At 38.5% G+C, this 23,919-nt stretch overlaps 1 non-coding gene across 1 annotated transcript; it reads left to right on the forward strand.

Annotated features, from left to right (window-relative positions):
* Positions 1-14,903: 14,903 nt before the first annotated feature.
* Positions 14,904-15,010, forward strand: LOC145055982 (small nucleolar RNA R71). Its single transcript, XR_013685524.1, has one exon. It is a non-coding gene; the product is annotated as a small nucleolar RNA R71 (small nucleolar RNA).
* The last annotated feature ends 8,909 nt before the right edge of the window (positions 15,011-23,919 follow it).

The following is a 23,919-nucleotide window of genomic DNA, read 5'->3' on the forward strand; positions in this document are numbered from 1 at the left end:
CCGAAAAGCTATTACATTTTGCACTCTGGAATTTCAAAATCTACTCCAGAATTTCAAAATTCACTCCGGAAGCTTTTCTAAAATCTCACTCCGGAATGCTTTCTAAACCATGTTCCGAAAACATTTTTAATTTCACTCCGGAAACTCTTGAAAAATCACTATTCAGGAATTTCTACTCCGGAATCTCCAACTCTTTCAAATCAAACTGAATTTTTGTTCCGGAATCACAAACCTTTTCCGGAAGCGCACTAAATTTTTTACTCCAGATTTGAAACTCTCTCCAGATTATTTCTCATTTCGGACCCCTTTTTCAAAATAAGTATGTTCCGGAATACAACTCTTTACCCTCCGGATCACACTCTGTCCGGAACAGCTCATCCGGAAGTCCAAAGGATAATAAGGTGAAACGTTTTTCTCACAATGGTTACTCTCTAGGAAGATCCTTATCCTATCATCCTTGATTCTCGTGACACGATTGCACGCCCCCATAAAAGTAGCCATCGAATCATCGGTTACATTTTCCATTTTTAGCCAAAAACAACCTCACCTTTCACCTCCCAGGTTAACTCAGCCCCCTAAACATATTTACTATTTAATTCGACCCGTTTTTTGTTTGGCTCCTCATCATTACATCCACCGACCCGACCCACTAACCTTACCTATAAATACCAATCAAAACCCCCTTTTACCTCTTTACGAGCACAATACTTTCAAAACCCTTGATTTCTCTCTAAGTTCTTCGTGTTCTTCAAGCATTCATCTCCTGCAACAATAGCGTCTCCACAAAAACCCACTCAAACTGCCTCAACCACAAAGAAATCCATTGCAAGAAAGAAATCTACCAATGGTTCCAAGGGTTCATCATCATCTGCCGATCAAGAACTGTTTATAAGAGACACCACTCAACTGTTTTCCCTAAATCCAATGGATTACGATGAATCCATCAGGGTGATGATCAAGTTTATCGCAAATCACCCTATCTCCATTCCCCTTACTAAAATACCTTAACCTCCACTACCACTTCATCATCTTCATTGTGCTTTTACCAGTATCAAACTCAAAGATGGTGCTCTAGAGACTACAATCATCGGTGACAGAACTGTTCCAATCTACAAATTGACATTCCTTAAGGAGATCGGTGTGAAAGCAAACCCAAGGGGTTTCGAGGTACAAGAACCAACGGCTTAAGAGTTTCAGACGTTTTTAACATATATCGGGTATAATAAAGATTGCAGGGCTAAAGGTTTTAAGAGGTCCGCCGTCTCCCGACTCTTGACCATGCTAATGCACTTCATCATCAGAGGGATGTCCGGAAAGCATGGAGGAACTGATACGCTAATCAAAGATTGGCTCAATGTCGTCTACAACATCTACTCCGGACGTGACAATGCAGTGGATCTTCCAGAAGTCTTATGGCAAGATTTTTGCAAATTCGCCATCAAAAGAAAGGAGAACGAGATTTCGAGCCCTAGGTTTTGGGAATGACGCTCCAAAAAATATTCCAAGAGATTTCCGAACCACTTCCGGTTAACACCATTCCTCCAGAGGTATGTATTTCCTTCAAAGTTGTTAAGGCTTATCGGATTCCGGACCAATCCTCCTTTGGTCTGGTCAGATGACTTCCGGACCACATGTTGGCCCTTATTCCTTCCGATTCCACTTATCTAAAATAACACTTAGAGATTTCGGTTGTGTTCGGCCCAACACAACCTGCCCCAGTCTCAGTTGAGTGCATTTCGGAAGAGGCCAATCCTACTATGTCCGGACCTAAGGTTAAGAAACCTGCCAAGCAAAAGGGTTCCCCCCCCCAAGTCAAAGCCTAAAAAGAGAACCAAAGTCATCTCTTACTCTCCAAAGGAAGATGCTCATCACATTCAGGCTGACTCTGGTTGTTCGAACACCCCTCCTGCCCACTCATCTGAGGTACCCCTTAATGTTTCAAAATCACCTGCACACACTCACGGGGAGTCTCCCCATAATCCACCCTTACCTTCCCAAAAAGGTGATGTCGGTGTTGACCATAGTTCCTTGCAGCCCCCTGGAACAAACCCACGAGTCTCTTTGATGATCCCATTATTTCTTCTACACACACAGTCCAGAACCCCTGTTCCGGACCTTAAGCTTTCCGGAAATGGAGCAGTCTCTCTGAATTCGGAAGCCTCAACTGGTATGATACCCGGAAGGCGTACAAGACGACCAGGTGCTAATGATCCCCAATAGGAAGATGTTTTTAACAAGGCCGCATCAAAACATCCGGATCTCACCAGAGCTCAAGTGGTATCCACTCTCATCTCCATGAGGAATAGGGCCATCCAATGAAATATGCCTTATGTTCCTCCCACTGATGCAAATGCAGTCAACGAACTCACTTCGGAACTACCACCCGTTAGCACTCATCAAAACATCTTACGAACCAATCCAGATGAAGAGCTCTCCGAAGAATTCATGCTGGATGATGCAGCAAAAACTATTCCGCACACAGATTTCATGCCTTCACTCCATTTACAATCAAAGGCATTCGTATCCATGTCCGCCTATGACTTCGGATCCTCTTCATCAGCCACTCTGGATGGTGAACTCAACTCCAAAATGAATGAAGATGATGATGCAACCAAGCTGGGTCCATCCACAAATATTTCTTCATGCCAAGCTCCTCTGCACAACTCAGACTATGATTCGGAATCCTCCGCTGGTGACTATATTGACCCCTTCGCTCTCCTCGAGATTCAGACCAATTTCTCGGACATTATGAAGAAAGTGTCATCTATCGAAACTTCCGTCATAGAGCTTAACACAAAAATGGATCAAAAAGTCTCCGGACTTGACTCCAAACTTGATGTCATTCTTCAGTCAATATCCCAATAGTCCGGACCATCTGTTGCTGAAAGAGAAGCCTAATTGGATCAATTAATCTCTCTCCAGCTCAGGCACACAATGGAGGAAGTTGACTCCAAATACGATATTTTGGTTGATTATTATCTTAACACCATTACCTCCATGCTCAAAGTCCATGACGACTCGGTGTCTGCTACCAATGATCTTATTAAGCAGACCCACATTCGTCATGAGAAACAAATCCAAAGAATGGAGAAGGAGATCAAGAAGAAGGATGAAATGAAAATGATTATTCAACAAGTCCTCATCAACCTTCTCTGATCCACTTGGAACATCGTTGATGTTCCGAATCAGATGTTTGATTAGATGTTAGCCATCCTAGGGCATCTGTTTGATCACCTTCTTGCACAAGCTCCCAAATCCGAAGCCTACGACACCCTCACTCTTCAACTCATCATAGGGATTTAGAAAGTCTTCCCAAAATTTGATGATCTCCAGAACACTTTGGTACTTGCACCAGTTCCGAAGTCCACCGATGCAAGAGGGGGGGGGGGGAAGCCCAAGCCAACCTTGGAAACCCGCCTTGGAATTTACACTTTGTGATAAAGACCTAGATTCCGAAGATAAAGTTCAAGTCGTCTCTGGAATGCTAGGGAACTCTGAAAAAGAAGGAAGTGAAGATGAAGACGAATATATTCCGGATAAAGCTCCTAAGGGAGTTCTTGGTCTTCAAGCTCCTAAGTTGACCCTTCCGAAGGAAATGACAGAAGAGCAAAAGAGAATCTGGTATGCTGTTTCCTGACCGTCCTCTCTTCCTGATGCTCTCCGGATGGGCATTCAAATGGCTAAAGAAAAATCCTTTTTTACCGCTCAAGCCTTCTGAGCCACTCCTTTCGTTCAACCCCCCATTCCGGACCCAAAGATTGCTCTAACCGACCAGGGCTCTCCTCTCTGGATCCCTGATGAAATTCTGGAAGACCCTCTTCCAAATCGCACTCTGGAATTTATGATCGATGAAAACATGAAGCTCGTTATATCTGCACTTCAGAGAGACAAAGGGAAGAAACCTATGACTATCGAGCAACAAGCCTTTCATTCCGGACCTCTTCTCAAGCAAGAACATGGATGGTCTCAGGAAGAAATCAACTAGGCATTAGAGGATAGCATCCAGATCCAACCTCTAAAGGATAATCCTGATCCGATGCATGGCATCTCTCCTTTTTTCCATGAAGGCATTCTTTAGGCTCAAGAAATTGTTCCATACATGTACTACGACGTTCCCACCAATGACTCCGAACAGCTAGATCTTCCTTTCTCTCCATACATCGAATTCTACACCAAGTTTGCTCCTCTTCACCCATCTGACGATCCGAAGATGATTATCCAGACTGAGCAAGAAAGACTTAAAACTTTCTACTCTAAGCACGCACAGCCTCTCAAGGAAGTGTGGACGAGGAAGAGGATTACCAAATTTCAGGGTTTCGGAAGAAATTTTTGGTAAAATTTGATCTGAACTGTCCTCTATTCTGTTTTCACATCCTTCAAAACAAGCCAACACCCCGAATTGTTACTGATGCTGACTTTCCCTCCATGAATCCTAATGATATCCTCACTTTAGCTGCCTACTTGAGAGAAAATCAAAAGGATGACATCAGTATGGGAGCTTACCATGCTACTCTGAGCTCCTGAAAGATTATGTTGCGGAATTTTTTCGACGCGATTATGAGCTTGCACACCTATACGGAACTGAACAATTTGTTCCCAAAATCGACTTTGTTCTTCCGGAAGCTGAAATTCTTACAGTTGGTCCTATTGAAGAACCGGTTCTAGGGTTTGTCTACACAACAAGAAGGATTGTTACCGAGTCCTTGACAAAAATCTTGTTCCGAGCAAAGCTCTGAAGAAGTTCATATCCCGGGCGTCCAAGTCTGATGCTCCGGAACAGGTCAAGGAAAATTTTGTGATTCAATTGGCGTGGTACATTGCAGTCTGAGAGTGGTTGTTTAGAGCATACACCTTCATCAAGGAATAAATGAACTAAGTTCCAAAGTACTTGCATTCCGGAGTAGATGTTCCGAAGTCAATAATGAAGAGTGGTCCAGAATCTGTCCGGACCAGGAAAGAAGAAGATGTGAAGACTAAAGGCATTCTGGAACGACTCTCATGTCCGGAATCGATGCTGATCTGGAGCAACTCTATTTTGTCTTAGTGCATTTATTGTAATTGTCTTTGTATTTATCTAACGTTTCATAGGACTTAGTCTTTTGTTGTATTTGGAAAATCAGAATGTCAGAATCGTTTCTATTGTCCAGTCCTATGTAAGCACTCTAGTTAATTCACTATAACCTTCACTCCTATTTATAGGATCATTCAATAGAAGTCAACAACAAATCTTTCACTTAACTTTTTGGCACTTTACTAAGATATTTCAAACTTCTTTCAAACATTCGTCTTGATCTTCATTTATTAACTTTACCTTGAGCATTTATTCTCATTGTTCATTAAATGACTTCATCTTTGGTGGAATCTATTATCTAAGACTTGACTGGTCATTCCAGGCTTGACTTGAATATTTATTAACAAGTAGGCATTGATCTTAAGCATTCACTCAAGGTTTGAGTTACAAACCTTGTCCCTGCGCATCGATCTTGTTCTCACACCATGTGTCAGGCAAACATTTCGCCACGTCACTATGTTCCGACCAAGAGCGCGGCATGCCGCTACTATGCACGATGCACATCCCAAGAAATCGGCCTATAAATAACAACTCATTCCTCCTTCAATCCTAATACAATTTCAATCGATTTCTCTCTGAAAGATTTGGCATGTGGCCCATTTTTCCTTTGTTTCTGTTATGAGGAGAAGCCCTACAACGCCCCTGAGTACTCATCTAAGTAGTAGCCTTCCATTAGGAGATCCCCAGTTAGTATTCTGCCCGACTAGTTCACGGTTCTCACCTATAGTACCCTGTAAGTGAGCTACACTTACTCTGCTTTTGTGTAATTTATAATTATAGGTATAAGTCATTACTAGGAACTTAAAAGTAATATTTTTAAACGATTGCAAGTCGTTATATTGATTGATCTACTTATAGGAGTGATGTCTAAGCTGGATTTAGTGAGGTGTTTAAAGTGAGATTTCCAAATAGTATACTTTGTATACCAACCAGAAAGTACCTCCAATATGATCCTACCTGGTTATTCCTTATTTAGTTCTTCAAATAGACTTTGGTATTATTGAGAAATCTAAACCCTTAGGATGATAGTTCCATGAAGTACGAATTTTGACTAAGACTTAGAGTTATGTAAATCTAGGTATTTAGGAAAAGGTGTAAGGCGAAGCTCTTCCCGATTTACCAATCACCAGACACTTTTTCATGGGCGTGTGTAGTTACTATCAATATGTTATTTGTATAATTAAGATAAAACTATTGAATTAGAAACCGTATTGGAAATTGATTGCCTTTAAATATAAGTCTTGCCTTAGGTTAAGAATAAGACTTTTAAAGGAAACTTAGTTAAAATTAAGTTAGATATCGATTAGGTATCATGCCTGGGGTAGAGTGTGTGAGATCAAAACGAAGTGTTTCTCATCTTTCTTGGATGACCAAAAATGGTGGGTCCATATCAAACAACTAACAAGTATGTCTGGGTGATTCCTCTAGAACATTGGGATACCATATTTATCAAATACCTAAACATCGGTTGCCTAATATGAGTTACACTGGCCAAGGACACCCTGGTTGTATAGTCTAACAATTGCTCAAATGATTTATCAGGTTGGGTGATTCCTCTAGATAATCGTTTCTTTAGGATGTGTAAGGATCGATTGGGTTGGGTAGTTACTCTTAGGTCAGATTTTATATTAATTATCTGATGATGTTGTTTGTAGGAATGATAATAATTATTATCATTAAACTATTATGGGTTTGAAAACCTTACGTATCTCACTAGGTTTTCCGAAACCTAACCCACTCATTTTTAAGCATAACATGTAGTGGAACCAAGGCTGTAGTAGTCTAGTTTGGATGTTGAGTGGAATAAAGCGATGTGCCTGTAATATGTATATTCAGGACCTTTTATAATTTACGGTGAATGTATGTTTGGATATGAACGAATGACTTCCTCAAGGTTTTAATAAAATCTACTTTCGTTAATTAAAAATGTTTATTTATCTGGGAAATCCGCAAGTCAATTTACAAAAGCGTAAAGAAAAATGTTTTAATTGGTTTTGAAAAATGGGGGATGTCACATGGGAGGACCATGGTAGTCGTACAGAAGACTATGGAAGGACCATAGCTTTGAAGACTGTAGGAGGAAGACAACATTGAGTGATTGTAAGACTATGGGAGGACTTCAACATGCACACATTATGTATGCTATGTGGTATTTTGGGGACCTTACTAAGCTTTGTGCTAACTTTTGTATGTTTAAATGTTCCAGGTACCTCTGGTTCCAAGGGAAATGACCCAATATGATTGCACTGCATCCACTGGAGACTCGACAATTATGATTTTATTACCACTCGAATGTTATTTTAAAACACCTTTGGACACTTTTAATATCTTTTGGAAGTAATGATTGAATGGTTTAACTTTTTCAAAAATGAAAAAATAATTATGTTGTATTTTGGGACATATCAATGCTCAAACCCAAAAAAACAAAAACCAAAAATTTAGTAAGATTGAAATCAATTTTGTGCACACTTTGAGATATCTACTAGAAATCATAGCCTCATTGATGCTTAAACCTAGGAAATCCCCGACATCCTACCCAATTTTGCACATATTCTGATGAAACTAAAATCGATTTCGAATGACACAAAATAATGAAAAACCTCTACCATGAATTTTATCTCTTTGTTACGGACTCTTTGATTTTTAATCTCCATACTAGCAAATGAATTCAACCCATATTAAAATTTTCTTATTTTATTTCTCATGACACTTTGAGATGTGTAATTGACATGTGGTTGGGTAAATGGTTTAAGTCTGTCTAGAAAAGTAATCATCAATAAGGTACTTTGAGATAAACACTTAACATGCTATATAGTAATGCTTCAGTGATTATAAGAAGTACTAAAGAACATTAGATTCACCCTTTGTTTATTAACAATTAACACTTTGTCTTTTAACAACTAGTTGGGTAATGTACTTTACCTATTCATTTTATTATAATTATATGTATTTATGAGACTTGAAACCTATTTAGTAATGCATTATGATATTTTCAAATGTAAGTATTGAAAGTAAATTTATAGCAAGTATCAAATATGTTTATATAATTGATGTTTTTGTTGAAAAAATGCACAAACACATATTGACTTGTGAAATTTACAGCTTTTTGTTTGTTTTTAGAGATGTGTATAATGCAACCATAAGTGTGTTTAATGGTACATTGTTTTTAGAGAAATATATAGAATACTAAGATTTTTTAGTTGTGACTTGTTTGATACAAAGAGGGGTACTAATAAGTTCATATGCCATCTACATATAATACCGTTGGATTGGCCTCATACCCTTTTCGTGTCGGAAAGTGGTTAAAATTGTTACAAATCAAAGCATAGGAATCGACTGAGTTAAAACAAAGAGTTAATACCAAACACACATATTATGCAAACAATATGGACTATATGGTCATGTAATTTACTTTAAAAAACTAAGATTATTTTCTGTTAGCGTTGGTCATGATATATTAGTTGATTCCTAATTTTTTGCACTAATAAATTCCATATTTAAACACAGAAAGAGAATAAATACATATTTTCTCTTAATTTTTAATACCTATGAATTTGGGTCTTGAGGTTGATTGGTCTTTACGATACATTTTCCAATATTATCCTTTCATGTATATGTGGTGTTATGCTACAAATTACAACTTACAACTTGGTAAAATAAATCCGATACAAAGAAATTGATTTTTTTGTTTGTCATATTTGTATAGGTTGTTTTGAAAGTAAAAATTCCATACTTAATGATTGACATTCATTATGATTTACACAACTTGCTTGACCATTATTTGCAGCCCTGAACGTGTGTGAGTTGTGCGGTCGTACGTAGCCTCTAATCATAAAAGGTTTTTAATGGATATTTTAATATTATATTACTAAAAAATAAGAAAATAATAATAATATGTTAATTAAAATGTATGTGGATTCTACTAATCTTATTCGTGTTATTTACAATAAAAATCAGGTTTGTTAAAACATATTAATATCAATTAAAAATCAAACTTCAATATATAGAAATGGGATAATGACTTGAAAGGGTAACGAGCTTTCGACTTTTGTCACATTTAGTCACTAAACTTTTTTTCGTTATCTATTTGCCATTGAACTATTGAAACTGTTCATATTTTACCCTTATGACCGGCTGTTACCGGTCATAAGGGTAAAATGTGAACAGTTTCAATAGTTTACTGGCAAATAGATAACGAAAAAAAGTTTAGTGACTAAATGTGAACAAAATCGAAAGTTCGTTTCCCTCTAAAAGTTTAATGACTAAATGTTAACAAACTTCCTATTGTATTATGTTTTAGCAAATTATTTATTTTTGTTTAATTGTAGCAACATTTGTTGATGAAGAAATCTATGAAATAAAAAAACAAAATGTAACATCCGAATTTTCAGGTATCATAATTTAAGTATTTTTCTTTTGATTTAAGAAGAGAGACTGGACGAGTTGATGCCTCAACTCGTCGAGTAAGGTCACGACTGATGACTCAGATTAATGAATGGACTCGACGAGTCGGTGAGGCGACTCGACGAGTCCGCGCTGTTGGCAGAAACCCTAAATCTTTGGGCCCGAGCCATATTTAAAGGCACTTTTGGCCTTCAATTGCGACTACCTTTCCCATAAGTGAGAACCCTAGCGAGCTTGAGTGTGTAGAGTGAGAGGAAGACCTATCTTGAGCTTTTTGGTGTGATAGATCTGGACCCTTCTAGGTCCAGAGAGTCGAGAATATGAAGCTTTAGTAGAGTAAACCTTGGGGTTTGAAGTTAGGAAGCATTTATGGGATTTTTATGGTATATATAGTTATTTTCATCTTACACGTAGATATGAAGTATTTTATATAAATTACGTGTTATGTGTGCATATTATTTGAATACTTGTTGTCTATGCTGTATGAACGATTTTATACATGTTTTAAAAGATTTAAATGATATATTTATTTTATATCTACAAATATGTTGCGGATGAAACATGGGTAGATGAAATAGTTGGTGTGTGATGTAATAAAATGATGAGAGATAGGTGATGATAGAAAGGTGATGATAATTAGGTAAATAGATGATGATGAATATGTGATGTAGGATGAAAGGAGATACCATAACCTTAACCGGTAATGTGGCGATGTAGTCATCTACCAGAGTATAGATGGCGACCACGGACTATTCTAGACAACCTAGTAGAAACACCAGCAGGCCCATAACCTGTAGGTGATGAATTACGAGTTTAGGCGATGTTGTAAATACGTATTCATGCGATGATACTCTAACCCCTTACTATGAATTACGAGTTCAGACGATGTTGTAACTCAAAATTAAATACCCAACTCAAAATTAAATTTTTATTTGGAGTTTAGGGTTATGACAAAGATCAAAGTATTAATTTTGTAGATGCATCAAACTTCAAGATAAAATTAGTTTTAATAGATATATTATTAAAAATGGGCCAAGATACAAACATAACCAAGTATCTCTTTAGTCGGAGAAAAGTATATATTCAAACACAATATTATTATATTTGATAGGGGAAATCTACGGAAAAGTCCCAATATTTTATCCTAATTTACGAAAAAGTCCCAAACTAAAATTTGTTTATGAAAGTCCCAAAAACCGGTAATTTTGACGATTTGACTCTATTTCTCGGTTTACCGGTTTCATTACTTACCCGGAAACATTAAAGTCCCATTATTTTACCATAATTTTCATTAAAATCCTATTATTTTACCATAATTTGGGACTTATTCGTAAATTATGGTAAAATAATTGGACTTTATTAAAACCGGTTAAGTAATGAAACCGGTAAACCGGGAAAATAGGTTCAAATCGTCTTTTTACCAGTAATTTGGACTTTTTCATTAACAAATTTTAGTTTGAGACTTTTTCGTAAATGAGGATAAAATATTGGGATTTTTCTGTAGATTTCCCTATTTGATAGTATTAAATCTAATATAAAGGAACATAAAGAAGGTATAACATTGAACGTGAATTAAGTTGATAGAGCTGTAAGCATAATCTAAAAATAAACATGAAGAAATGATAACTATAATATGAAACTATGCATATTGTTATGGTAATGACTAAGAACTTGAGTATTTATTGAGTATTTAATAATTACTATGAGAATGAGTTGAAGGCTTTGAATTGTTTTGAGCTATGGATTTTGATTTAGCAATTCATATGATGTTTGTTAAGAGAAATAATAGAATAATGTTTTTTTAAGAAAAAAACATTTTGATGACAGTAATGTTGAGTCATCAAAACAAGTACATGAATGTTTACCTAAATAATCATTCAAGATTCTTTATTTTGTGTACATAACTGATCAAACTATTGGTTCATTGAAGCTAATGTTTGAGCAATAGAGGCAGTATGAAGACACTTTTGGTTTTTTATTCACAAAAAAAAAGTTGAAGTCGCTGAGTAGTGATGAACTAAAGGTAAGTAGAACAAAAATCATGAAAAGAGGTTACAAAATGACCATATTTCAGAGATCGATGGTGATGATTTATTCAATGTACTAGAATTGTCACCAAAACATACCAAGTTTAACATAATATAGCAAACTCATATTAAATGTTTTTAAAATGATAAATATTTATCTAGTTTCTTGTCTGACATGCACCATATTATTGGTTGTTCTTATAACAATTTCATTAGTAGAAAAAAGATTCAAAACTAAAACTTTAATAATCTTATTTTATACCTAATATGACTCAAGAAGGATTAAACATTTTGAATTTAATATATATATATATATATATATATATATATATATATATATATATATATATATATATATATATATATATATTAAAGTTGTTCAAAGTTAGGAACAGTGAACTAGGTGCTCTTTTGACAGAAACGGTCATTTGTTTATGGTGGTCTGTCATCATTTGTCTTTCTTGCTATGCATTTCTCTTTTGGGTAGTTTATGCCATTTTCTACAATCTTTGTCGACACGTGTTTGTCACGTATTCTCTTCACCGTTTTCCCTCCACCGCCTTCTGTTGTTTCCATTTACCTTCGTCTTTCGGACTGCTGATCAAACGAACCTGTGTTTACTTCGCTGCTCGACAATTTCACCCTACGATTGGAACCCCACCAGCCTACTCAGGAAGGAAGAGCCGACACAGATTTTCTAATTTTCTGGTATTTCTTTCGTTTCTTTCTAATTTCTGATCTCCATATGTTGTTACAAGTCGTCGAACTCATGTAAGGTCCACACCTATTCATCAAATTTCAGATCATGATTTAGTAAAGTAATTAAATCAACTCCAATTGAGGTTAGCAATAATCAGGTATAAAACCAACAATTCCAATTGAAGTTAACATTTAGGTTACGAAATTGAAACAAAGTGATTTCTCTAGAACCCAGAATCCAATGAAAGTTAGGAAGACGAAAATCAATCACAAAACATGATTTTACCAGAGAGAGTAACGACGATTTTCAGAGCCTTACGGATTTTCTTCTCAACGTTCATTGTCACCTTCACCACAATCTTTTTCTGCAAAAGCAATCATTTACACAAAGCTCATGTATGTATAGGTATTAGCAGCCAAACGCTGCCACTGCAGACCAGTCGATTTCAAAGTCTACGGTTTCGCTTTACCTTCGGCTTTGATTTTTCTCTAGAATAGCTCCGATTGGAAAATGATGGGTGTGAGAGACTGAGGATTGGAGGACTAATCCTACTGCTATCAATAATTGTTTGTGACTTGCACACCAATATGATATCCAGGTTTGTTATTTCTAACATTTTTTTTGATGCTCCAATTGTCAATTTCTTCACCATATTTTTAATTTTGTTAGATTAATATCCACACTGAAACCTTGAAGAATGTTTACTGAAGCAATTCCTAAATTAGTGTACCTAAATTACTGCACCAACTTTCTATTCAATGTATCAAAATAAACTTCTCACCATTCACAATATGCTTTCTGATGGTCTTCGTCCGATGGGTTTAGGGCAGATGGATCCAACATAGAGCCCATCAGAAAGAAGAGGGGACGACCGAGGAAGTATTAACTGTCTCCTGATGGCAACATTGCCCTTGGTTTGGCTCCTGCTCCGATTGCTGCTATTCCTACTTCTGCTACTGGTGGTGGGAATTAGGATTCTTCAAATAATGGTAGCAGTGGAACCCCAAAAGCAGATTCATCTGCTAAGAAAAACAGAGGAAGGCCAGTGGGTTCTGGGAAGTGGAAATTGGATGCTTTAGGTAGTCGGTCTTATCTAATTTAATGTGTTATTTGTTGAATTTCATGTTGATCATCTATAAAGAAGCATCTGGATGCTTTATGCTATCTTTAAGTTCATAATTTGTTGAATATTACAGGTGCACCTGGTGTTGGGTTTACGCCTCATGTCATTACTGTTAAAGCAGGAGAGGTAATTTTCCCAGTTCTTCACATATGGAAATAAAAAATCTTGGTTTTAAATTAATATCACTACACATTATGTGTCTTTATTTATTTCAATTTAAAAAATACAGTAGAATTTCCCATAAAAGAATAGCTTCAATAATGTGCGATTAATAAGTAAGTGGTGATTGTTTGACACTTGTATGATCAATAGTTGTTTACACAAGGTCTATTGTGTTACATTTGGAGTCCAATATTTGCAAAAGTGAACATTTGGAAATGCGCTGTCTAAGGAATAAGCACTTTAACTTTTTCTAAAAATAAAAAGCAATCCGTTTTGTATAACTTGCAACAAATATCTTTCTGAATAAACTATAATTTATTACATGTTTTTAAGAGAAGATGCAAGTAATATGGTATTTGAGATTCAAATATTTTGTTAGAACTCATAAATCACTCATACAATTGAAGTATCATAGATGATAAGATGATAAACATGGAGATTGAGGAAAGGTCGAATCTTCTCATTATTCTTTGCTAATTAAGTATCGAATAATAGCATTCAATACCACATTAATAATTGAGTATCTAATAATAGCATTGTTACTCTTCTTTCCTAATTGAGTATCTAATAATAGCATTCACTGTTTTTCTTTGCTAATTAAGTATTTAATTAATATTGCCATAACATGGGATTGAGTCTTCTTTTCAGGAATTTGAGGAATTTGCTTCTCATTCACCAAAGTTGTAAGTTGGCCAAGTTGAGCTTCTCATTCACCAAGGTTATTGATGGAGGCTTGTTGATTTCTCAATGAGTTTTGCTGGTCAACCATCATGGCTTGATGATTTTTCATCAAGGTCTGCTATTCCATCATCATTTTTCTTTGATCCTTTAATGTTGCATCAGTATCATCATATCTCTTCTCTGAAGCTTCCATGAAACGAACCAACATAGACTCTAAATCAGCTTTCTTCTCAACTGGTGGTTGCTCTTTTTTGTAAAAACCCCGACCCATCTGTTTGAATTTCTTCTCCATCTATTTCTTGTACTCATCATAAGACAACCACTCCTTCTTTGGCTTTCTCCAATCATCATCGTATTTATCTCCACTTGAATAGCAAACTTGAGCCCTTTTTGTTCCCATACTCATCAAAGTTGCAATCTTTAGTCAAGTTTGGACCATTACATCGTTCACAACCAACTCTAATTGCATGAATTGATTGGTCCATTTGGGTCAGCCTTCGGTCCAAATTATTTAGCATTGCCATCATAGTAGCCATCTCATCAGAATGTGCACCCCCACAGCCTTTTGCTCCATCTTGTCTTGGGTTGTGGTACTCACGAGAGTGTCTTGCGAATTCTTCAACTAACCCCTTGACCTCCCTTGGATTTTTCTTTGTCAATGGGCCTTGAGAAAGGAGTTGTCTTGTCATTACATTGACCCCATCATAGAAAATAGACATCTCTTGTTGAACATTGAGATCATGTTGAGGACAATTCCTTAACAACCCCTTGTAGCGCTCCCAAGCTTCGTAAAGTGACTCCCCCGGCTGTTGCTCAAAGTTGGCTATTACCTTCTTGAGTTTAGCTATCTTGGAAGGTGGGCAAAACTGGTCTAGAAATTGCTCACACATTTGAGCCCAAGTAGTGATTGTACCAGGAGGAAATGCTTTCAACCAGTCTTTTGCAGCTCCCTTGAAAGTGACTGGTAGCATCCTTAGTAAGATGGTGTCTCTGTTAAAATTCCGAACATTGAAATAGTTAGCAATGTCTTTGACTTCATCTAGATGCTTAAATGCATCCTCATGATCCTTTCCATAAAATGGGATATCCTTTAATGTAGTGAGGATATGTCCCTTCAGCTTGAATGTGGCAGTAGCAGGTATTGCTGGTTGTACTAAACCCGGACCAACATCTTCACGAATTTGCTTCTTGTAAGCTCCCATTGACATTTCTTCAATGTTTTCCATCTTGTTTCTCGGCTCGTTCTCGGGTTCACTCGTATAAATTCCAAACTCAGTCTCGGAGTCGTACTCGGATTTGGTTGGGAAACGTATTTAATCTAAGTTTTCAACCTTGCTCTTGTTCTTTGAAGATGAACTCGATTCTCCTGTTTTCTTCCCTGACTTCTTTAAGAACACTAACTTGAGTTCTTGTAAGGGTGTCTTCTTTGGTGTTTGATCTTCTTTCACGTTCTTATCTTTCTTTTTGTGAAGGGTTGACTCTGGATCTTCAAGAGGTGGTACCAAAGGTGTGTTAGAGCCTCTGGTCATGAACACTTACAAAATAAACAAAATAAAAACATAAAACTAAACAAAAACTAATTAAAAATTTTCTACTTACTGGCCACCACGATGTGGTAAAGGCTACCACCTTGTGTTGTCGCAAAAAGTCAAACAGAAAAGAAAGTCGAAAAAAACGAGAAAATACTGAGCTCACATCGTGAGCTTAAGGCTCACGTCGTGAGTCTAGTACTGTAAAAAGTAACTTTTTGCAGGTTTTACCCCACAAAAAAGATCGATTTATCTAGAGCAAATAAATTACTATCAAATAAGTCGTTCCCCAGCAACGGCGCCAAAAACTTGATTCGTGCAATTAGCTACACCTAATTTTAATATTTATAACCTAACTAACTTAACTAACTAAAATGCACCTAGGCGGTGTACCTAGTCGAATTATAGAATAGTTGGGTAACTCGGGTGTCGATCGCAGGGAACAGTTTTAACTAATTAAACTACTTACTACTAAATTAACCTAATTATTAACAGCTTAAAAGGGTTTTATCTGATTTTACAAGATCAGATGAACTTTACTCAAATTCAATCAATCACTAAAAACACTCATGTCTAGTTCGAATCCACTTCTTTTTTATGGTTAGCTGACAATTATGGATTATCAAAGTTGGTTACCAATTATTATGTAATTAGCAATTCAAGTCTAAATTTACTAATCTTTTTACCAACTCATGAACTACCTTGTATGGTCATACATAAGAAAAACACATAATTCGTTATTAATTATAGATGGGCTATGTAAGATTTATCTAAGCAAACACAATTATGGTCACAATTAGGCTCTCCAGCACAACTAAATTTAATTACTTCAGTTACTACCTAAGATTGGGTCAATCCTAGCTCTAGCAATTTAATGTTCACTAAATCACTAAGTTTCAAGTTAATGTAATCTAATAATCACTAGCTACACAGAACATGAATTTAAGCAACTAAAGAAACAAATATAAGCATGCTAGGTAATAATAATCAAACACAAGCAATTTACCAGCTAATCAAATTCAATAGTCATTAAGCTAAACCATATGTTAGAAGCTTCATCTAGCTAAACAAGAGTTGCTAGATTCAGCTACTCATAGTAGCAAATAAACAAACACAAATCAAAGTATAATACATGTTCAAGTATCAACAATTAAACTAATTATGAACGTCTACTCTTTTGGTGTTGAAACCCTTTTTCCAAGACTTTCTTCTGCAAAAAATTGTCTTTTGAAACCCTTTTCTCCAGCCAAAAGTTCTTAAAGTCGTAATGAGCAAGAGAATTTATAATATCTGGTTTTACTGAGTTCACGTCGTGAACCATACGGATTCACGTCGTGAATCCGAGTTTTATGTATTCGACAAGGACTCTTCCACCCGGATGCATATCTTCTAGAACACTCCACTCACATCGTGAACATCAAATTACTCACGTCGTGAGCACGTTTTTTTTGCTGAGTTTTTCATCCTTCTTCCCTTCAAGTCTCCAAAGTTCCAAGTATTGTCAGTTCTGGTCCCTCTCTTCGAAAATGCTTTACTTTGGCTGCAAATAACATTGTATCCTTATAAGTACCATTATTCTATGCAAATAACCAAAATATCAATAAAAATGTAAATAAATATTGCCTAAAAATATGTATAAATATTGCAATATCACTAATATTTGCATTCATTACCAGATCAATATCTTGCAGATGTAAGCACCTTCCATGATGCACATATGTGAATTCCCATAAAAGGTTAATATGGCAAATTACCATACAAACACAAAAATTTTAACTGTAAGTTAATGCTAATTTTGGCTTGCAGGTGATCATAATAATTGAATTTTAATAAAGAGATTCTAAATACTACTACAGGTGTACCTAATTTGGGCTCTTACATTATTTCCTCTATATTAAAGATACTCAAATTGTGTTGATTTTTTTATTATGTTGACATTAATTAACAGGATATAGCCTCAACAATTATGACATTTTCACAACAAGGGCCGCACACTGTTTATACTCTTTCTGCCAATGGTGCCATTGGTAATGTCACTCTTCACCAGCCTACAACCTTTGGTGGCACTGTAACTTATGAGGTTGCTCAATATTTTCTTATTTTTCCTTTTTTAATTTGATAGACTTTTTCCATAATTAATGTTTTCATATATATATTTCAGGGTAGATTTGAGATAATATCTTTATCATGTTCCTTTTTACACTACATTTTCAGTGTTTTTAAGTAAGAGTTTTTTTTTTCTTTTTTTATTTAATTAAACACCATATGTTATTTCGACTTGCAGATTATGAAGCCTCATAAAAGATCAAACCGGTAAACCATTAGATACTTATGAATTTGAGATGAATCATTTCTTTCAATTCATTATTTCAAAGAAATTGAGTTGATTCATTATATTCATAACGTTATATTACTATGTCAAGTGTGGTATGGAACCAATATGTTTAATATAAAATTCACAGAGCATGCTCTTCAATTATTATATTAAGAAGGATTTTGCTTCTAAGATCAAAGTATAATTATTTTCATTAATCTGTTGCCAAGGTAATTTTTTAAAATTTGTCTTTCTTATTTAAATTTCAATCTTGTACCATTTGACATAGAAGTTATTACAATGAGTATATGACCGACTCGGAGAGGAAAGTTCAACTCTAGGTGATAATGCTTCACGTACACATCATTACTTTGTCTAAATATTTATGTTCACTATAATACTTTTTATGTTCACTAAAGGTTTGAACAATTTAACTAGTTCATCTACAGTCATTTTTATTGATATTTAGTTAAATCAAACTTCATATTATATGTTCCTTCGTTACCTTTCCATTTGTATCAAAAGTTTATTTTTATATATGGCCAAATGAATAAAAATGTATTTTTCTTTTTGACAATCACCAATTTCTTGACTTAAAGACCAACAATGAAAAGATTATAAAAACAGTACATGCATAAAAAGTGTGTGTATAAAAAAAGTACCAAGTCAAATTGTAACATCCCGAGTTCAGGAGTACAAGTTCAGGGTTCAAAGTGAAAATGTGAATGGGCAACTCGGGGAGTCCATGGGTGGACTCAGCGAGTAGGGTCGCGATTCTGGTCGCGTGTTAAGTGGCCAACTCGGCGAGTCGGCGGCTGGACTCAGCGAGTTGGTGCTGTGTGGAGAAAACCCTAATTTCAGGGGTTGAGCCCTATATAAAGGACATTATACCCTCTCCCCAGCCTCCTTACTCTCCCTTGAAGTCCAGAAAACCCTATTGCGCATTTGTGAGTGATTTTGAGAGCATTTGAACCTTGGAGAAGTGTTTTTGGAAGAGATCTTGAAGAGTTAAGAGGCTTGGAGCAAGGGGCTTTGCAAGGATTTGGATTTCTCTTCTGTTGGGGATTTCTTTTGAGGTATTATTTCGTTGCTTGGGCTGTTATTCATCTAGATTCATTCATTTTGGGGTTTTTGGAAAGCATGGCTTGTGATATTTTTAGTTTGGAGGTTAGATATGAGGTTGTTACCTCAGATCTGGAATGGAGGAAGTCTAGAGTGCATAAAAGTCCTTGTTCTTGAGTGTTTGGTGAAGCCATCTTGTCCCAAACCCTAACCCTAGAGTGTTATATGCTTAGATCTCTTTGGATTCACGTAAAGTTTGCCACTTTACGTGATGGATGGTTTGTAGAAGGGTAGATCTATGGTTTGGATCATCTGTATGGCCTGGAAAGCCTCTATATGGATTAAGACCTAGGGCTACTCGGCAAGTTGCATGAAGATGGGCAGGAACTCGACGAGTTGGAAGAACAACTCGGCGAGTTGGTTGAAGATAGCCTTGGACTCGGTGGGTCTGTTCTTGGACTCGGCGAGTCTGGTCGTGAGGTCCTAACCTTTTTCTGGTTAAGCTGTGAATCGGTGAGTCAAGGGATGAGTCGGTGAGTTGAGTGAGAAAGGACTCAGAGTTTGTTGGGCTCGGCGAGTCTTGGGGCGACTCGGCGAGTTGAGTCGCGGATTGGGAGTTCTAAGCATGGGGACTCGACAAGTCAACGGGTTGACTCGGCGAGTAGAGTCAGTCAGGAGGTTGACCTTGACTTGACTTTGATCAAGGGTTGACCAGTTGACTTCCGGGGGCATTTTGGTAATTGTTGGCTTTTATTTTGAGTTTAGTGTTTTGGTGTTGGCTAGTGGTGGAGATCGTGTCAGTGGTTGGAGCAGCTTGGTCTTATCTTTTCAGTCGGCAGTTGCGAGGTGAGTTATCCTCACTATATCGACAGGGTCTATGGCACCAAGGCCGGCCCTTTATCGGATTGTAATCCGAGTATCGTTGTTATGTTATTGCTTTGCTATGATTGCATCCTGGTAGTTAGGATGGTATATGTTAGAGACCTGGTTAAGGTCGGTATCCTGGTATATAGGATGATGCTATGCTAGTGACCAGTTAGGTCGGTATCCTGGTTAGGATGATGATATGTTATGTGATCTGCTAGATCGGTTTGATTGGATGTGAATTGCTATATGATTGAATGATTATGTGCACATGGTTGTTGGACTGGGGTTGGGTTGAGGCGGGTCCTGCTTTGTGCTGTAGGCCAACATACCTAGAGCAGACCGGTTATCCCGAAGGCCCAGCGAGCGGACCGGATAGGCTGTAGGCCCTAAGAGGGCGGACCAGACGTGCCGAGGCTCGTAGAGTGGACCAGGCCGACTGAAGGCCCCGTGCGGGCGGACCAATCATATTGTAGACTTAGAGAGTGGACCAGGTGGATTGAAGGCCCGGTGCGGGCGGACCAATCACACTATAGACTCGATGTATATGGCTAGACTCGGAGGGTGGACCAGGTGGACTAAAGGCCCGGTACGGCGGACCAGTCACACGGTAGACCCAAAGTGCATGGTTGTTCTGTGTTCTGTTATGATATGCCATGTTGTGCGTGTATGGTATATGTGGTTGGTATTTTAGGGGTATCTCACTAAGCTTTTGGGCTTACAGTTGTGGTATTATGATGTGGTTCTGAGAAGACTCTGATAATAATTGTATTGAAAACCTTTTTGTAGTAACTTTATGAAACTGGGTTGTTTTTAAAAAGTTTAAATTGGTTGAAATTTTTAGAGTCTTACAAGTTGGTATCAGAGCCTTGGTTTGAGTGAATTGGAGGAACATTCATGTGAATCCAGTATCAAATAAAGGAGAGTTTTCAAAAGAGAATTTAAAATGGTTTTCAAAATGAGTAAAAGTGGACGCGGAGGTACGATCAGCCGGAGCCAATAAGTAACCCCAAAATACCATACATGATATTTGTTTTTGAGTTATGATAGAACAACATGCTAGTACTAGGCTAGGGATCTTCAGGATTTCATGATAATGTTGCATAATTTATGATGCCTGCTAACCTAGGGTTTCTTCCGTGGGAGATTTCTAGTGTTCCTCTAGGAGTGAGGGTTGTGTGCTTGTTATATATGTTCTTCACTAGGGTATTGTGGTGATACTTGATACAAATATGGGTAGGTGTGGAAGGTAGTATGGGCCCGTACTACTGAAAGCACAGGACCCATACGCGTATCAAAGAAACCACAACCTCTAGGGTTGGGTTGGGAGTTGGTTCCCGGGTTAGTGGGAAGTATCTGAGATCTTGCGGTGTTTTTCAGTATGGTGGTTACGAGACATGCTGGGAGCGGATCCGAGTCAGGATCGGGAGCATGAGAGGGAGGTCAGGGTGGGTTAGTACCGCCCGAGGTTATTGGTCAGATGAGCTCAGGCGAGTTGGATGCTAGGATTCATGAGATCCTGCATGATGAGGTTGCTGCGTTGTTCCGGGCCGAGTTGTCGGAACTGTTTGGGTCGATCAAGACCGCCATGGTTGAGTATTTTAATGAGCGCTATGCGGCTCTCACAGAGACGGCTGACGCGGCGGCTACAGCGGCTGTAGCAGCGGCAGGGGGAGGAGCCGGTAGAGGTTTTCAGTATCGGACTTCGATAATACGAAGCCCCCTACCTTCGATGGGGTTCAGGACCCGATTGTTGCTATGAGATGGTTTTCGGACATGGAGGGGTGTTTCTTCACGTGTTCATGCCCTGCTGATCACAGGGTCAGGTGTGCTCTAAACCTGTTGAGGCTCGGGGCGAAGGATTGGTGGAGATTGACCACGGGGTCATATTCGGATGCGCAGAGGGCTGCGGTTTTATGGGATCAGTTTCGGGAGATGTTTAGCACTCATTATGTTCTGCGGGTTGAGAGAGAGAGGTTGGCTCAGGAGTTCCTAGAGCTGAAGCAGGATTCGGAGTCGGTGACGGAGATCACCAGGATGTTCACTAAGAGGGCGATGTTTTACCCTGAGTTTGCTTCGGAGCAAGCTCAAATGTCCCGATATCTGAGTATGCTCAAGAGGGATATCAGGCAATTTGTGTCTATGTAGAGGTGCGAGACCTTGTTAGAGTTGCAGGAGGCCGCTAGGCGGCGTGAGTTGGAGATTGAGTTGCAGTTGAGAGAGCAGAGGCAAGCCCCAGCATAGTCGCAGTCAGCGCCGAAACGGTCCAAGACCGTTGATTCTAGATTGGGAGATTAGAGCAGTCGCGCTTGTGGGAAGTGTGGGAAGGGTCACACCGGAGTATGTAGGTCCGGTGGTGCATGCCGCAAGTGCGGAAAGGAGGGGCATTATGCGAGGGATTGTCGGTAGACAGCCCCGGTTCAGGATTTGAGGATTTGTTATCACTGCCATTAGGTTGGACACTTGAGGGTCCACTGTCCACAGCTTGTTGCAGGACCGGTGCAGGCTCCAGCACCGGCCACTTTGAGGATTACAGGTGGAGGTCAAGGTGGAGCGGAGCCCCCAAGGGCTCAGGGTCGTGCTTTTCAGCTTACAGTAGAGGAGGTCAGGGCAGTGCCGGATGCAACTGCGGATATGTTCTTTCTTGATGTTTTGTTATCCTATGATTATTATGAAGTATTATATATCTGCTAGTCTCGTTATGTGATTTTGGTATTATATTCGTTTGTTCCTTGAGGGTTATGGTATGGTTAAGGGTTTCGGTATCGGGAATTTCGTTGGTTATCATCCATGAGGACTATTAGCGAGAAATCAGGCTTTTGGTCTGAATGTCGGGTAGCATCTGCTGTCTGAGGAGTGGTTAGCTGAAGTTCGGGCTTCCTTCGAGTCCGAGATGCCCAGTGTTGATATGTGATTTTGTGAAGGCTGCTCATTCTAGTGGGAATCAGTTCGCGTGTAAGGGGATGTGTTGTGTAGGGTTATTAAGGGAGGTCAGTTATGGCGACTGGTGGTTGATAGTCAGTGTTCTAAGTGGGGAGAATTGGAAAATTCTCCAGAAGATCGATAAGCATGAGTAGTCGATTAGCTGTTTGGGGATTCAGCAGCGGTTCGGTCAGCCAAGAGCATAGGCTGGTATGAGCAAGTGACAGGCAGACGGGCCGGGATACAGACCAAGGGTTTTGTGAGAAAGGGTGATTGATTGTGGAAGGCTTGGGATCAAGCCGGGTTTGAGTATGTAGGATGGAGTCAGAGTTCGGAGCCCCTAGAGGGCTAGAACAGTATGCATGAGAGAGTTTTTCCTGGAGGGATAATTCGGGATGTTGGGTGCTAGTTGAGCGGACCGGATAAACTGAAGGCCGGTGGGCATACCAGTCAGGCCGAAGACTCAGAGGACGGTCCAGACAGGCTGAAGGCCCTAGAGGGCGGTCCAGACCTGCTGAAGGTTCTGAGAGTGTTCCAGATTGGTTGAAGGCCTGGTAAGGCGGTCCAGTCATGCTGAAGACTCTGCATGTGTTGATATATCTGTGTGAGGAGATGGAAGGAGTATGTTGCGGTGTGATAGCATCAGAAGGTCTGGCCCTGGGTATTGATCATGATTAGTGGAAGGTAGTGCATGGACTCGAGAGTCTTTGCAAGCAGATTCAGAGCATGTGTGGTGCATGGGATAGCGGTTATGATATAAGGGAAAGGAATGCAGCTCCGAGAGGGAGTGTAAGTTCACGGAAGTGAAATCAGTAGTGTGGGGGTATGATTGGGGTGTTCCAATTATGGTCTCTGAGCAGTGTGTTTGCGGTAGTGGTATGGAGTCACATCCGGGTTGGATGTCTACTGAGGTCACGGAAGGAATTCCGAGGGTGTAGAGCCAAGAGGCTCGGAAGGGATATAGGAATGGAGTCTTGGATTCCTAGTTTGATTTGATCAAGGAATTATGTATGTAGTGGTAATCCATCCTGGGGGATGTTTGGAGGTGTCATCAGTGTGT

Source organism: Lactuca serriola, chromosome 5 (assembly GCF_051521515.1).
Source record: "Lactuca serriola cultivar US96UC23 chromosome 5, Lser_US96UC23_V15, whole genome shotgun sequence".
Lineage (NCBI taxonomy): Eukaryota > Viridiplantae > Streptophyta > Magnoliopsida > Asterales > Asteraceae > Lactuca > Lactuca serriola.